This window comes from Protomyctophum bolini, assembly GCF_963924005.1.
Source record: "Protomyctophum bolini genome assembly, chromosome: 14".
NCBI lineage: Eukaryota > Metazoa > Chordata > Actinopteri > Myctophiformes > Myctophidae > Protomyctophum > Protomyctophum bolini.
This window is the reverse complement of record NC_137875.1, coordinates 1589634-1606038: the sequence shown is the minus strand read 5'-3', so window position 1 is coordinate 1606038 and position 16405 is coordinate 1589634. Positions and strand designations below refer to the sequence as shown.

At 41.0% G+C, this 16405-nt stretch overlaps 1 long non-coding RNA gene across 2 annotated transcripts; it reads right to left on the bottom strand.

The window, feature by feature from the left end:
* Positions 1–14054: 14054 nt before the first annotated feature.
* LOC308327774 lies at positions 14055–15546 on the bottom strand. 2 transcript variants are annotated; one of them, XR_013965217.1, is made up of 3 exons: positions 15145–15546; positions 14392–15046; positions 14055–14320 (listed from the first exon to the last, which is right to left on the bottom strand). It is a non-coding gene; the product is annotated as an uncharacterized lncRNA (long non-coding RNA). The 2 variants fall into 2 exon arrangements; XR_013965218.1 differs by having other exon boundaries at positions 14392–15062; positions 15161–15546.
* Between the last annotated feature and the right edge of the window lie 859 nt (positions 15547–16405).

Sequence of the window (16405 nt, the reverse complement as noted above, 5' to 3'; positions counted from 1 at the left end):
AGTTTAAGAGCTTAGATTTTCTTCAGTCTTAATGCTTACTAACCCCCCAATCAAGTTTTGCCCCCATCACACACACTATTGGCATGAGAAAACATACATACATGCAAATATACTGTAAAATTGCGATGTATGCATGTGCACGTTTGTAATTGTATATCTTTCCATCTATCTAATCACACTTTGTTATCTTATCACTCTGTGTATCTATCTAAAACGACGCTAAATAAATTTTCTGCATGTGCACATGCCACACAGTATATGTAACAGTTTGTTTCTGATTTTGTCTTTTGATTCATGATCTATGTCCATTATACCATGATGCATTAAGCCTAGGCCTGTCAAAAAAAATCGATTCGAGTTAGAATCGCGATTCTAATGCTGTCCGATTCAGAATCGATTCTCATTTTCCAAAAATCGATTTTTCATTTATTCTCTTTTCTTTCACAAATGTACCTGTGCATGCAATGCATTATGGCCTGGGTTTCTGCATAGTGCATTTACTACCAGCTAAGCTAAGCCTGCCAATTGTATTTATTTTACACCTGTTTTAATACTAATGTATTGTTCTGGTTTTGAGTGAGAAGAGATTTTGTAACTTTTGTACTGGTTCAAATTTGTGCAAGCTAAATGCATGAGACATGTTCTTACTCTTGGATTTAACCTTTGTGTGTTTAAATCATTCAGTTGATAAAACCTTTACAATTATACAAGCTTTTTACTAAATGTACTCTGCTTTCATGCCAGAAGACTGGAGTAGATCATGCTAAAATTCTATTTAATTGTTTTTAATAAAATAAAATAAACTGCTTTAGAATCGAAAAAAATCTTTTTTGAATCGAGAATCGGAAAAATCGAAAAGATCGTTTTTGAATCGAATCGTCACCCCAAGAATCGGAATCGAATCGAGGGACACCTAAAGATTTGCAGCCCTAATTGCTAGACCCCCTCGAAAACCAGATGAATCTCAAGGGGATATCCTTTACATTGCCAAAGCAGAAACAATACAGCAATACAATCAAAACAAAAATGTACATTTGAAAGTCAGAATCTTCAATTTCTATGTACCAAGATCACTCGGTGCAGGTACAGTGCAGGAATATACACAATGATTAATCTTTAGGGTGGTTGTGTTCCATTTGATATCTTTCTCCTATCACAGCAACTCACAAATCTTGCTGCTGTGTTTGCACATTGTTGTGCTTCGCCCAGCAGATATGGGAGTTTTTTGTCATTGGTCACGTTTTCAAAATCTCCGTGTGTGGTTGTAATCTGTGGGAAGTATGGGTCTCTGATGTCTTGGTACAATGGACAGATGGTTAGGAAGTGTAGCTCGGTTTCCACTTCATTTTGTGTGCATAGTCTGTCTTCTCTCGGGATACAGGTCTGCCCATGACAGCCTCTCGATCGCGAGACTGTGCTCACTGAGTCTGTACCTAGTTAAGATCCTTTTGTTTTGGGTCGGTCACGGTGCTCAGGTATTCTGCCACTGTGTATTCTGTTTAGGGCCAGATAGCATTCTAGTTTACTCTGCTTTTGTGTTGCTTCTTTCCAATGTGTCAGATAGTTTCCTTTTTATAATTTGGTTTAGTCTAACTTTAACTCTAAACCCAAATACCATATGAACAACAGATACATCAATTTGAAGCTATGATTCACAGCTTTCATAAGACATGAAAAAGCAAAAAGAATCCAATGGCAGTCAGTCAAATTTGGTCACATATCTTTTCGTGAAAACCGACGGTTCAGCCAGAACTGGCATTTTTGGTGGAAGGAGAAGAGAAAAATAAGGGACCAAGAGTCCCTAAATGGACTTGTAACCCAACTGTAGGGAGTACAAACACAGTAAAGAACCTGGGGGTTATCATCTATGCAAAGGAAACACAATGAGCAGAAAATGAACCATGTAAATACAACAAATTGAGGGCACCGCAGGGAGTTGAACCCCATTCTGGTAAACCAGTAGTACCACACCAGTGCCTTAGTTGGTTTTGTTGTAATTTACATGTCCAAAAGCAATCATTCATAACAATTTGATTCATAACAGACTATAAATGATAGCCATGATTATGTCTTTATACAATTGAAATCGAGAAGAAGAAGACTCACTCCACAAATACCTTAAAGAAAACTCCTGACAAACTAAGAAAATCTTTATTTTTCCATGCTCATAAAGTGCTCCAAAGTGCTAAAAGTGAAAGTGCAGCAGAAAACCTTTGGGTCATAGGCCCATCATCAATGCCTCGCCTACTGACCGGCATGAATGAAGTTTTAGCTGCAAATGGCAGCATAAATAAATCACATCAATACACACCACATAATGTGATGTGAACTGACGCGATTACGCTTCACTCGCACATTATAAAAGACATACATCACATCAATCCACATCACATACCTAACCCTACCCTAACCCTAACCCTAAGTTCATTATGTGATGTGGGGATGACGTGATGAAGCCTTACTCACCAATGTGAAATGATACGAGACATAAACACACATCACATACCGGGCATGTGATGTGGGCTTACTTGATGAAGCTTTACTCACAAATTAGATCTGATAATATAGCACCAACAATGGTCTTATGACCTAGAGGTTTGCTGCTGGACTTTCACTTAAAGCACTTGGAGCTCTTTATGAACATGAACAAAACAAAAAGATTCTTGGTCTCCGCCCAAGCAGTTGGCCGTAGGTTTTCGTGGTGCAAGATTTTCTAGCCAGTTGTCCCTTGTTTCCTACATTTTTATTTTAAAATGTATATTTAGTGTTTTCAAAATAATTGCCTACATTTAAAAAATATATATTACAATTTATGCCATTTGTGGACGTTTGACATAAATTATACGAGGTGCAAATTATGCAATGGCAGCAGCATTCTTTGGACCCCAGTATTTGTCAGCAATACAGCAACACTATGAACATGAGAACACAACAACACTACGAATGACATTAGAACACAACAACACTGAGGATGACATTAGAACACAACAGCAATGAACAAAATTCGTATGGCGTGCGACGACACCGACGAGCTATCCGCAATTACTGTGAAAATAAATCACCAAAGAAAATCACATAAATGCACATCACATACAGGGTGTGTTCATATCTGATGTGAACTGACGTGATGGCGCTTTACCGGCAAATGACTCAACGCAAATGACGTGAAACGATACAGCTCCAATCAAATGATTAGAAACTGTACGCGAGACACGACCCGACACACGCACCACATACACTAGTGAAGAACTAGCGATAGATAGGAAAGAAAGAAAGAAAGAAATTACTTTAAAATATGAAGCAAAATGCGATTAAAAAACTCTGAGACCAGAAAAACCAATAACTTTATTAAAGCAAAGAATAGAAGAGGAGATGAAAGGTCGGGGTAGAAACCGTGCACGTCCAAAACAGTTACTGGACACAAAAAGAACCTGTGATACGATTATATTTATTATTAATATAATAATCTGTTCCAATGTTTAGTCACAAGCTCTTGTTTATACTTAAATGGTTCGATACATACAAAAATAGGTTATATTCAATAATGGATGATCTTTGCATCCTGAGCTTGTGGAACAGCCATTTGCTACTTTAGTGTGTGACACTGTAGCATGACCAAGTAAGGAAATTAATTTACAAAACTATGGAGATACAAGGTTTCTGCCCGACAGCCAAAGATAATAAACTACGCTCACTTACCTTCACTATCAGCACTAAACAAAACACACTAACGAAGGAAGAAAATCTGCCATAATTTTCCTCCTGTTAGTGTGGACAGATCTACAGCATAGAAGGCTGTAAACAGTGTTAAGCAGGCTACATGCTACCGGACATAAGTCACATACCGTCACATCACATTTGTACAGTCCACTAGTGAAGAACTAGGGCGATAGATAGGCAAGGAGAAAGAAATAAAAGTGTTCTTTTTTTCCTGAGACAACGAAAACAAATAACTTTATTAAAAGCAAAGAAGAGAAAGCAGACACTAGAACAGAACATACATATGTGATGTGACGTGAAAGCTTTACCCGTAAATTATGTTAAACGATAAATAAAGCACACGCCTACACAAACATCACATAGCCCATAGTGGCATGTGATGTAGAGTGGCATTATACACAAATGATGTGAAACGATACACGGTGCGAATGACAACCTACGGTAGCCTACGGTAGCATGTAGCCCACTTACACAAGCAGCAGGAATCAAAAGGTTCATTACTGTACCTCCACTGCTAACAGCACCCAGCAGCGGCAACAGCATAGAGTTTGTACCTTCAATACAGACGTCGCCTTGTCAGCTTCACGTTCTGAAATGACAGGGAAAATAGGAAACATTAGTTGTCGGCCTACAGGATGACATTTTGGAAGTCATAACAGTCACTGACAGGGCTGTGTCACAATTTTTTTTACTGCATTAACAACAGTCACTGACAGGGCTACATGTGTCACCAATATTTTACTTTAATATAGTCACAAAAGTGTGATTAAAGCAGCTATAAGCAATAATGTCAATTATAATGATTTTTATTTTATTCAGACAGCCAGCAATGAGTAAAACACTCCCACAAATTATTTAGTCTCTGTGACACATCTAGGGGCCATAATTTGCAGTCAAAGATGTTCCTAGAAGCTTTGTCATTGGTCGAAGAAAAATAAAACCCGGTCGAAATGACTAACCAATCAGGAAGTAGACAGGCAAATCGACCAATGACAAATCTAGGAAAATCTTTGAATGCAAATTGTGGCTCCTAGATGTGTCAGAGACAAAATTGTGTTTTAGTTTTACCCATTGCCGTCTGAATACCAAAAAATAAAATTACATTTGACATGTTGCTTATAGCAGCTTCAACGATTCAACCCATTAAGGGAGACTTCACCCCTTTTGCAAACAGAGCTTATTTCAATTATGTTTGGGAGACAAGAAACACTTTCCTGGGTTTTTTATGTGGGCAATAGTTGTCTTTACAAAAGTGTCCATGGGCTCCATGACATGTCATGGACACCGGGCTCACTTCCTTCCTGGACTACATGTTGTCTCAGTAAGACAGCCCTCACCCTATCCACAAGGATCAGTGCACCAAAGCATTATGGGAATTGTAGTCTGGGTAGGAAGTGTCCATGACATCATGGACACTGGGCTCACTTCCTTCCTGGACTACATGTTGTCTCAGTAAGACAGCCCTCACCCTATCCACAAGGATCAGTGCACCAAAGCATTATGGGAATTGTAGTCTGGGTAGGAAGTGTCCATGACATCATGGACACTTTGAAATACTAAAGACGCATTAAAAACCTCAGTAAAGTGTTTATCTCCCAAAAATAATTAAAATAAGATTTGACACAGCCCTAGTTTCTACTACAGCCACATGCAATCCCGGTACGTACCATGGGGGGGCTTCCGTCGCTCGGTTGAAGATAGCCGGTATTAATAGAGCCGCGAAGGTTGTATGGCACAATACGTCCCGATCGTCACCGTTCGCCTCGTAATCTCAGGAAGAGCGTTCGTTGACACCGTTAGAAGTTTCAGCTCAACCGAGTAGACACTCTATTACCAATACCAGCCATCTCCTGATGACCCCATCCAAGGTCACACATGACACCAAGGTCACATGATTAACCTGTAAGACACAAAAAAGAAAAATTACTCTCTTTATCCAGATTTCATACATTGTAAAATAAATATAATAAAGGGATATTTCACTTTATCCTCTACTGAGGCCTTTTGAAAATAACAGATCTAAAAGCTCACAATGTGTCACATCACAATGCATTGTGAGCTTGTAGATCAGCCAAATGGCCAAAATATGGCTGTAGTGGTAAATGAACAATGTAGGCTAGTACGTTTAGTAATAATACAAATCTACAAAGTAACTAGTAGTTAAACATTTTCAAATATTTCTACACTACACTTGAGTAAAGGTATAATGATTTAATTTCCACCACTGTTAAGAACCATGGTTTGTTTGTTTGCGATTGTTCCTTCTCTAAGGCCTCGATCATCAATGCTTTTCACATGGTTTGAGCAAACATTTGTTTGATGGCTGTGTCTGTCCCCCTCCCCTCCAGCAAACAAATGTTTGGTCAAACCGTGTGACTTCCATTGGAAAAGCATTGAGGCGGCCATTAAAAACAGACGAGACAAACGTTTCACACAAACGTATGTTCTGTGCTCTGCCTGTGTTTGATGGCCACTTCAATGCTTTGCCAATGGGAGGCACATGGTTTGACCAAACATTTGTGTTTCATGGAGGGGAGGGGGACAGAACACTACTAAACACAAATGTTTGGTCAAACCATGTGCCTCCCATTGGAAATGCATTGGGGCGGCCATTAAACACAGACAAGACAAATGTTTTTTTTTGTGAGATAGAGGCCCAATGCCTCATTCACACAACACATGTTCTGTGCTCTGCATGTGTTTGATGGCCACCTCAATGCCTTTCCAATGGGAGGCACATGGTTTGACCAAACATTTGTGTTTGATGGAGGGGGGCAAAGAAACACAAGTGTTTGGACAAACCATGTGCCTCCCATTGGAAAAGCATTTTGGCCATCAAACACAGGCAGGGCAAAAGAACATGTGTTGTTTGTATGAAAAAGGACAAACATTCCTGACATTGTTGTCCATTTAGTGTCACAATAAACAGTCCAATAAATCCTCTAATGTCTATACAACAGTGTTCAATCCTCTAATGTTTATACAACAGTGTTCAAGGATAAAACCATGTTTCTCAAACAAACGCTCCTTACCTTAGAACAAACAGCATGGCTCCCTGCAGACAGCATGCAGCCTGGCTCAGTGGCTCCCAAACCAAACTGCATGCTGGGAAACAACATGGCCGCTCCTATTTAAATCCAAAGCCACGCCCACTGGATCCGGTCACCTGTTCAACTAGTCCGTCCGTCATTGGTCCGTTGGTCAGAGTGATAAGTGATTGGGTCATCCACTGTTGATCATCACAGCTGTGTGCACCACACACACACACACACACACACACACACACACACTGGTAGTCTATTAATAGTTGTGGAGAGGGATGTAGATGATGTAGAGATATAAGTAATTTAATTAACATTATCCTATGGAATATGCAATGAAATGTTGGTATAGCGAAGAGGGATAAGGTAACTGATATACTTCCAGTAATAAAACAATCTAATGGCCCATAATAGCCTTATATGTAACCTGGCAAATAGGGCACAGGACACAGACATGTATTGGGGTTCTTTATTTCCCAAGAAGTTGGTGTTGGTGTATCTTATTGGTGTAAAGAATGCCACAGTTTGGCAAATATGGCATGCAAGCCTGTAACATAAAATAAACCTAAACTAAATACGGTAGTGGCTCTATCACAAACAGTGTATGAGGAACGGCCAACTCACACACTGAGCAAACACTGGTCTCCCATCATGCTTCACCCCTTTCCAAGACAGCACAAAGACACAGAAACTCAACCAAGTTGAGTTACTATAGTTACTAGTTCAGCCTTCACCTCTTGTTTACAATCATCAAGATCTTCTCAAAGAAACCCCACAAACGCAGGTTGCTTCTTATTATTCAAGACGTTTTTCAGTGTAACCCTTGACCCCCAGAACATGGCACTCCTAAAGTGACAGTGCCACCTGGTGGATTTACATAGAACTACAGGCACATATGCCACTGGGCTACATATAGATCAATCTGTAGCAGCTGGACTGATCCAAGATACAATATGAGTATATGACAGAAGATATTTACAGACTCAATAAAAACAATCATACTGTATGTCCATATATCTAGTGATAGATGAAAAATAACCCAATTTTTTTGAAGATGTGTCGCAAATCTTGGAATATAATTATATTCTTTCAGAGCGAACGTTTTCAACTCAAATCTTTTCAGATGGGGGTCGGCGGCCAAATACAGAAAACTCTGGGGCTCCTTGACATGAAATTGTTTGAGAACCACTTATTATAGAAACATGGGGTTTTTCAGAAAACTCTCATGACTTAGAAGACATTTGTAGAATCGTCCTCAGGTCTAAATGGTATAAACTACCTAGAACTATAGAGGAATGCTCTCAGAAATACTGTAAATGCTTTAGAGAAAATGCTTTCAGCCATTCGGAAAATTAAGCTCCGAACCAGTTAATTCACTCCCCAACATGTTCAATTGATTTTGCACATCAACTTCAAAGGGACAGAAACCAGCCTCGTTGGCGCATCGCGAGGAAGGCAGCGGCGTCTCTCGGCTGGTTGGCTCTGCAGACCTGATCACATTCCAACCTCCTGAGTTCCGGAATCCCTGGAACCAAAACATTGTATTCATTAAATATGGCATGCAAAGTAAAAAAAAATATTAAAATCATTTTTTTTACCCATTCTGGGTGGGAACCCCTTTTGGTGTTTTAAACATTATGTTATAATTTACCTTTTGAAAAATAACAGATCTACAAGCTCATAGCGCGCCACCGAGTGGCACGCTATGAACCTGTAGGTCTGCTATTTTTGAAAATCGTGAAAATGTGCCTGAAACATGTTCCTGGAACAACGTTTTCAGATGGGGGTCGGTGGCCAAACAGATAATTTTTGGGGTCCTTGACATGAAATATTGAGCACCACTGATACAGAAACATAGGTAGGCCTATTTCAGAAAAAGGGTTAATACACTGTACCCCTCACTGTACCCCTCACTGTACCCCTCTACCATCTGCACTGATGACAAATGTGCTACATTATTTGCCTTAGGCTGTACTCCGCTGTACACTGCCCACTTGTGGCGACACTACAAAAAGGGCAGCCTGCAAAAAATGACAGTGGCCTCTAATGACTGCATGAGACTGCTGCTCAAAGCCCCAAGACGCTGTAGTGCCAGTCAAATGTTTGTAGAAATAAATGTACCCACTTGCCCTGCTGTGCTACGAAACCTGATGTATAGATTTATGTGCAGGTTAACAGACTCTGAGAACAGCATCATTGCATCACTCTCTAACCCTGCTGAGAGCTCTGTCAGACTGTCATCTCTAAGCTGTGGAGCCACTGGCGTTCTAGCCTGTATGTACAGAGATAAGTCCCCCCTGTTTGTTTGCTTATGCTTTGTTTATTTTATTTATAGTTTGTTTACTTTTGTGTTTTTATGTTTTATGTGTTCTGCCCTATGGACCCCCCTGTGAGTGTCTTGAATAAAGTTTGAATTACAGTAGCATGGTAGCAGACACTGTCTTTACAATTTAAGAATTAGCATTCTCTCTCTGGTTCCTCTTTATGTCACTTTGGTAGACATTCACCAGCACACACACACATCTCTTAGCCTCTTTGCTTATAAGTGCATATTGTTTTGTCAGTTGCAATGACTGATTGCATTGCATTTTTTGAGTGCTGTTATTCAAATGTAACAGTGAACAGAGGGGTTTAGGCTAGGGTGTTGTTCACTTTACTAGAACCCCCCTTTCCAAAATATATATATTACTTACAGTTGTTTCACTTAAATGCAGAGAGAGAGAGAGTACCATTTAGAACAAAGTGGGTTAAAATGGCCTGGATGCCTTTACAGTATCAGGAGAACACGATATTATATTTTCCAACTATCCCTAAAATCAGTTTTTTGACACCTCGTTAAAACGCTTTAGGCTACATGCATTCTTCACTCTGTAAGCGGTCTACACTAACCTGTACGCATTTCACATCAATTGCTCATGTTTGGGATTTATTTACCGTTTATGAAACGTGAAATGTCAAAATACTACTGTATGAAAGAAGATGTGGAGCAGGTCATTATTATTATATATTCTTTTAAGATTTACAGTATTTTGGGCTTTTTATGCCTTTATAGTCAGGGAATATATTATCAGTATTACCAGTAAAATCTGGGAATACATTTCTTACCAAGAACTTTCTTCACCAATGTGTTTGTAAAGGTGTCTACTAACATATCCCACATTATATTCAACCACCCTAGGGGAATTTTTGACAGCTGCTGAAAGTTGGGGTACCATCAACAACCAATATAAGGCAAAATGTTCTAAATTTCATTAAGCTTTAAATAGCATGTGACGTGTCAAGCTAGGTGGTTTTCATCATTCTGAATCCATTCCAAGCATTTGTTTTGCACGAAAAACACTCCGTGGGCTAAAAAACAGCCATAGACACTTGCCCAAATGTGCTCAAATGTGCTGACCTTATTTGTGATGACGTCTATGGCCTTTTTCGTGCAAGTGGAATGCTTGGAATGGATTCAGAATCACCTTTACAAACACATTGGTGAAGAAAAGTCTTGGTAAGAAATGTATTCCCAGGTTTTATTAATATCCCCTGACTATTAATAGAGGGTGCGTTCGGATATAGTGCACTGAGCGCACTGTGCAACTGGGCAGTTAAAAATGGCGAGGGGGCACACATCATTTTTATAGAGTAAAACAATATGTACATAAAACTTAAACTGAGGGGGCAGCATTTGCAACTGAGGGTGCCAGGCCCCCTCTGGGGGGGGGGGGGGGGGGGGGGGTAGTGCAAGCTGGATTGGGTCACTGAGTTTGGAGTTGGGATGGTAATATTCATTCCATTTTTAATTTGGCTTGGAGCCTAAAAGGTTAAACTAAATGAAAGCGAGAGTAGGGCCAGCTACAGCCAACCAACAGGGTCTGGTCAGTGTTGGGTATATTATGTGACTTCATGGGCCGGGGAATGTGACTTAACCCATTTTGGTGTTAGCATTATGTTATGCTTTAGCTATTGAAAAATAGCAGATCTACAAGCCCATAGCGCGCTACGAGCGTGTAGGTCTGCTATTTTTGAAAAATCGAAGAACGACTGACATAGAAACATAGCTTTTTCAGAAAACTGTCAGGATGTAGAAGACATTTTTAGAATCTGATCTCGGGTCAGAACTAAAGAAGGGGGGCACGGTGGCACAGTTGGTAGTGCTGTCGCCTCACAGCTAGGAGGTCCTGGGTTCGATTCCCGCTCGGGACGCTGTGGGTGCTGGTGGCGTGTTTCCTCCTCTGCGTCATCAGTGCCCATACCCGAGGAGGGGAGTGGAGTTTACATGTTCTCCCCGTGTCCCCTAGGGTAGATACCCTCGCAAAAAACATGCAGTAATCCTGGTCTCTAAACTGCCTCCCCCTGGCCAGCCGGGGCGCCTGATGGAGGGGAAAGGAACTGGTTGGAATAACGTGTTCCTTCCACGCGCTACGTCCAACCAGGGAAACTCCCCCCTGTCAGGTGTAAAGGAGCAACTTGGACACTCAGGCATGAAGGAAGCATGAGTTCAAGTCCGTTGCTCTCCCCATGTCCCCCATATATGGGGACTAGGTTGCTCTCCCCTTGTCCCCCATATATGGGGACTAGGTTGGTCTCCCCTTGTCCCCCATATATGGGGACTAGGTTGGTCTCCCCTTGTCCCCCATATATGGGGACTAGGTTGGTCTCCCCTTGTCCCCCATATATGGGGACTAGGTTGGTCTCCCCTTGTCCCCCATATACGGGGACTAGGTTGGTCTCCCCTTGTCCCCCATATATGGGGACTAGGTTGGTGGAGGGTGTGTAGAGCCCAGGATCACATTAGATGATTGACACAGGGGTGAAAAATGGGTTACAAAAGTTACTGTACATTCACACATACATTCAAAGCCCATTTCTACTGTAAGTATTAACACTTCGTTATTTCTTCCAGGTAATCATTACTTAAGATAAGTAAGTATGGGCATGTTAACTGTCTTAAGGTTGTTTTGATATAGAATGGCCTAATAGTGACTACATGCTGCTCCCTAGTGGACAGAGTGCAAACTACTCTTGGTGGTTACATTAATAGCATTATCTTGAGAGGATTTCAGTAGTATTGTGGCACTGGCAGCCATGCACAACCATGTCTAACAAAGTAAAATACACAACTGTACAAAAATAGATCTGGGTATCTGAACTCCACTTTTTAATGGTGAATATTAAAAATTCACCATTAAAAATTGTGAATATCAGTCTCAGGACAACGCAAAAGAGCAATCAAAAACATGAACATCTAGCTGTTCATGTTTTTGATTGCTCTTTTGCGTTGTCGATTGATGCTGTTTTACAGGCCGTCGGTGAAGACTCTATGGGCTGTATTTTGCGTGTCTTATTCCCTAACTTGAGTAAACTAAAGACCTGGAGGCGTGATCAATGCTCTTTGTATTTTGTATTTATTTATTCAGCACAGTATAAAAAACAGCATAGTGAACATATAAATATGAGAAGGGTAGGGTGCTAGGCTGAGGCAAAAAAACCCCAAGGGGCTTATACGAGGCCTCTACCTATATAGTCTTTGGACACTCGGTTAACACACTGGTGCTGATAGGGCTGTCTTGCAAAGCAAACTTCTTAGAGTTATTTAACTTAAACGCCCAATGCATTCTCTATGGCAATAGCACAAACTATTATTATTACAAACTATCAAAAATTATGTAAAACGAGGATAAAAAAATAATGAAAACATGAAAAAAATCGATGGGTTATAGCCCATCGTTTTTTTCATTTTTTCCAAATCCTCAAAAATGATGAAAAACGGTAGTATATGCCGTGTATATCGTACAATATGGGCTATATAGCCCATGGTCAAAAATGATACTATAGCACGCCGTTTTTCATCATTTTTGAGGATTTGGAATCTATCTAAATCTAATATCTAAATCTAATATGATTTAACAAGTGTGTGTGTGTGTGTGTGTGTGTGTAATCTGCAGCCTTCACCTCTACATTTAACCCATTCTGACCTGAGATCAGATTCATACGAGGTTTCCACTGGGCACACACTGGTCTGATTAACCCATTCTGACCCGAGATCGGATTCTAAAAATGTCAGTCGCTCTTCGATTTTTCAAAAAAATAGCAGATCTACAAGCTCGCGCGCTATGAGCTTGTAGGTCTGCTATTTTTCAATAGCTAAAGCAGGACATGATGCCGACACCAAAATGGGTTCCCGTTCAGAATGGGCTAAACATTATTCTACAAATCGACCACTTTCTTCTTTCTAACATTTGGCTCAGCTCAAAACGCTGTATATCGTCATGATTTGTCACAACTCGCGTTGTCTTTGTCCGCAGCGTAGGCTATATATCCCATTCTGACCTGAGATCAGATTCATACGAGGTTTCCACTGGACACACACTGGTCCGATGAACCCATTCTGACCTGAGATCAGATTCTAAAAATGTCAGTCGTTCTTCGAATTTTTCAAAAATAGCAGATCTACAAGCTCGTAGCGCGCCACTCGGTGGCGCGATATGAGCTTGTAGATCTGCTATTTTTCAATAGGTAAAGCATAACATGATGCTAACACCAAAATGGGTGCCCGGTCAGAATGGGTTAAATAAATACATTTTGAGAGTTTTGCTATTTTTATTTTTATTTTGAATCCTGAAAAGTAACGTTTTACCAGTCGGGAGCGAGACAGCCAGACACATTTCACCGGAAGTGCATTATTATTGCAGCTATACCGGCGACAGCAGGCGAACAGACCATGGTCGAAAAGTGGGCGGGGCAACGTCGCCCGAAAAGATACAAAATGATTCATCTTTTCGGGCGATTGGGCGATGTGTCGGCCGATGCTCGCCCGCTGTTAAAAAAAACGTACTGTAACAGTTTTGGACGTACAGTTTGATGCTTCCACTCCACAGAGAAGATCCTCTCCTCTCCTCTCATACAGTTTGAGGCTTCCACTCCACAGAGAAGATCCTCTCCTCTCCTCTCCTGACATCCCTCGATACAACACCAATCAATCAAGACGACAACAAGCCATTAGCAGTAGTTTATTTGTATGAAAGTACAAAAAATATAATGTTGGTCTAAGTCAAGATATATGCCAACTGCAATACCATATTTGATTTGATTAAAAATATATAAAAAATAAAGTCCGGCAGCCGACAGGCTTCTTTAAAGTGGGAAATTTGGTATATAGTCTTTTTTTATTGGCCTAAAATATTTAAAAACGGCCATAGAGGTCATGAAAGATGTGATGAGGTCAGCACAAATGTGTCAAGGTCAAGGACCCCCAAAAATGTAATTGGCTGCCGACCCCCATCTGAAAATGTTGTTCCAGGGACCCCCCCCCCCCCCCCCCAATATATAAAAAAATGTGCGTCACATGTTCAAAAAATGTTTTCAAAAATGGCAGATCTACAAGCGGAAAACGCCAAATAATGCATGCAGGGCTGAATCTGGACGATACCTGCACTCATAATTAACCCATTCTGACCTGAGATCAGATTCTAACGCACAGAAGAATGGTGGTTCTTTAACGCATTTTGACCTGAGATCAGATTCCAAAAATGTAAATCCTGACAGTTTAAAAAAAATAGCAGACCTACAAGCTCGTAGCGCGCCACTCGGTGGCGCGCTATGAGCTTGTAGATCTGCTATTTTTAAATAGCTAAAGCAAAACATGATGCCAACACCAAAATGGGTTCCCGTCTAAAATGGGTTAAAATAAAAAAGAGCACTTTAACGACCACCAAGACATCAGAGACACATACCGTCTGTCCACTGTACCAAGACATCAGAGACACATACCGTCTGTCCACTTTACCAAGACATCAGAGACACATACAGTCTGTCCACTGTACCAAGACATCAGAGACACATACTGTCTGTCCACTGTACCAAGACATCAGAGACATAGTTAATCACAGTCCATTATGTAAATTAATCCCAAAAGTCAACAGTTCAGAATGATTGTAACAAACAAAAAGATATATATATATTTCAGAGAGTCAAAAGATCTGAGTTACATCCGTAACCAATTAATTTCAACCACCAGCACATGCGTTTGCAGTTCACAACACCAATCCCTTCACAATACCAAGTTCATTAATACAAATAAAACGATAAGTCTCGTACCACGGTCTTGCTTGTCCGTGCCCGGTAAACACAATTCGCAAGAATCCGTAAGACGGAACGAAGCACGCAAGACGCAACGCAAACGTAACCATCTACAATACAGGCGAGGGACAGGATAGGCCTGTCCAAATCCATTTCTGGCCTGGCCAGAATACATACAATGAGAAAAAGATCACACCCGTGTGAACTGAGTGGTGCAACTCCCCTCCCCCCCCTCTCTCTCTCTCTCTGTTTCTGGCAACAGCGCCCCTACTGGTACTCATTATACTGGCTCATTAACGTCACGTAGGTGAACCACACACAGATAGGTGAACACAGACGTTGCTTTTCCTTGGAGTGGTTTAATCGCACCACTCAAAAAGAGGACAAAAACAACACCTGAGAACTATTAGTGGACAGCCGATTGGCCGATGCGGTAGAGAGAGACAGCCGATTGGCCGATGCGGTAGAGAGAGACAGCCGATTGGCCGATGCGGTAGAGAGAGACAGCCGATTGGCCGATGCGGTAGAGAGAGACAGCCGATTGGCCGATGCGGTAGAGAGCGCGACCCTCAAACACCCATCGGAATGTAAACGCATGCCTTTCAGCCTTTGTATCCTGGACGGGGGTGATTGACAGACGTCATGAGTTCACTGCTCGTCCTCAGAGTGATCAGTCCCTTCGTAGAGAGAGACAGCGACTCGTTAACTTAAGGTAGAGAATAGAACACATTATCGTACCTTTCAGAGCCGTGGTCTCGTTAACTTAAGGTAGAGAATAGAACACATTATCGTACCTTTCAGAGCCGTGGTCTCGTTAACTTAAGGTAGAGAATAGAACACATTATCGTACCTTTCAGAGGCGTGGTCTCGTTAACTTAAGGTAGAGAATAGAACACATTATCGTACCTTTCAGAGCCGTGGTCTCGTTAACTTAAGGTAGAGAATAGAACACATTATCGTACCTTTCAGAGCCGTGGTCTCGTTAACTTAAGGTAGAGAATAGAACACATTATCGTACCTTTCAGAGCCGTGGTCTCGTTAACTTAAGGCAGAGAATAGAACACATTATCGTACCTTTCAGAGCCAAGGTCTCGTTAACTTAAGGTAGAGAATAGAACACATTATCGTACCTTTCAGAGCCGTGGTCTCGTTAACTTAAGGTAGAGAATAGAACACATTATCGTACCTTTCAGAGCCGTGGTCTCGTTAACTTAAGGCAGAGAATAGAACACATTATCGTACCTTTCAGAGCCGTGGTCTCGTTAACTTAAGGTAGAGAATAGAACACATTATCGTACCTTTCAGAGCCGTGTCTCGTTAACTTAAGGTAGAGAATAGAACACATTATCGTACCTTTCAGAGCCGTGGTCTCGTTAACTTAAGGTAGAGAATAGAACACATTATCGTACCTTTCAGAGCCGTGGTCTCGTTAACTTAAGGTAGAGAATAGAACACATTATCGTACCTTTCAGAGCCGTGGTCTCGTTAACTTAAGGTAGAGAATAGAACACATTATCGTACCTTTCAGAGCCGTGGTCTCGTTAACTTAAGATTCAAGATTCAAGATTCAAGATTGC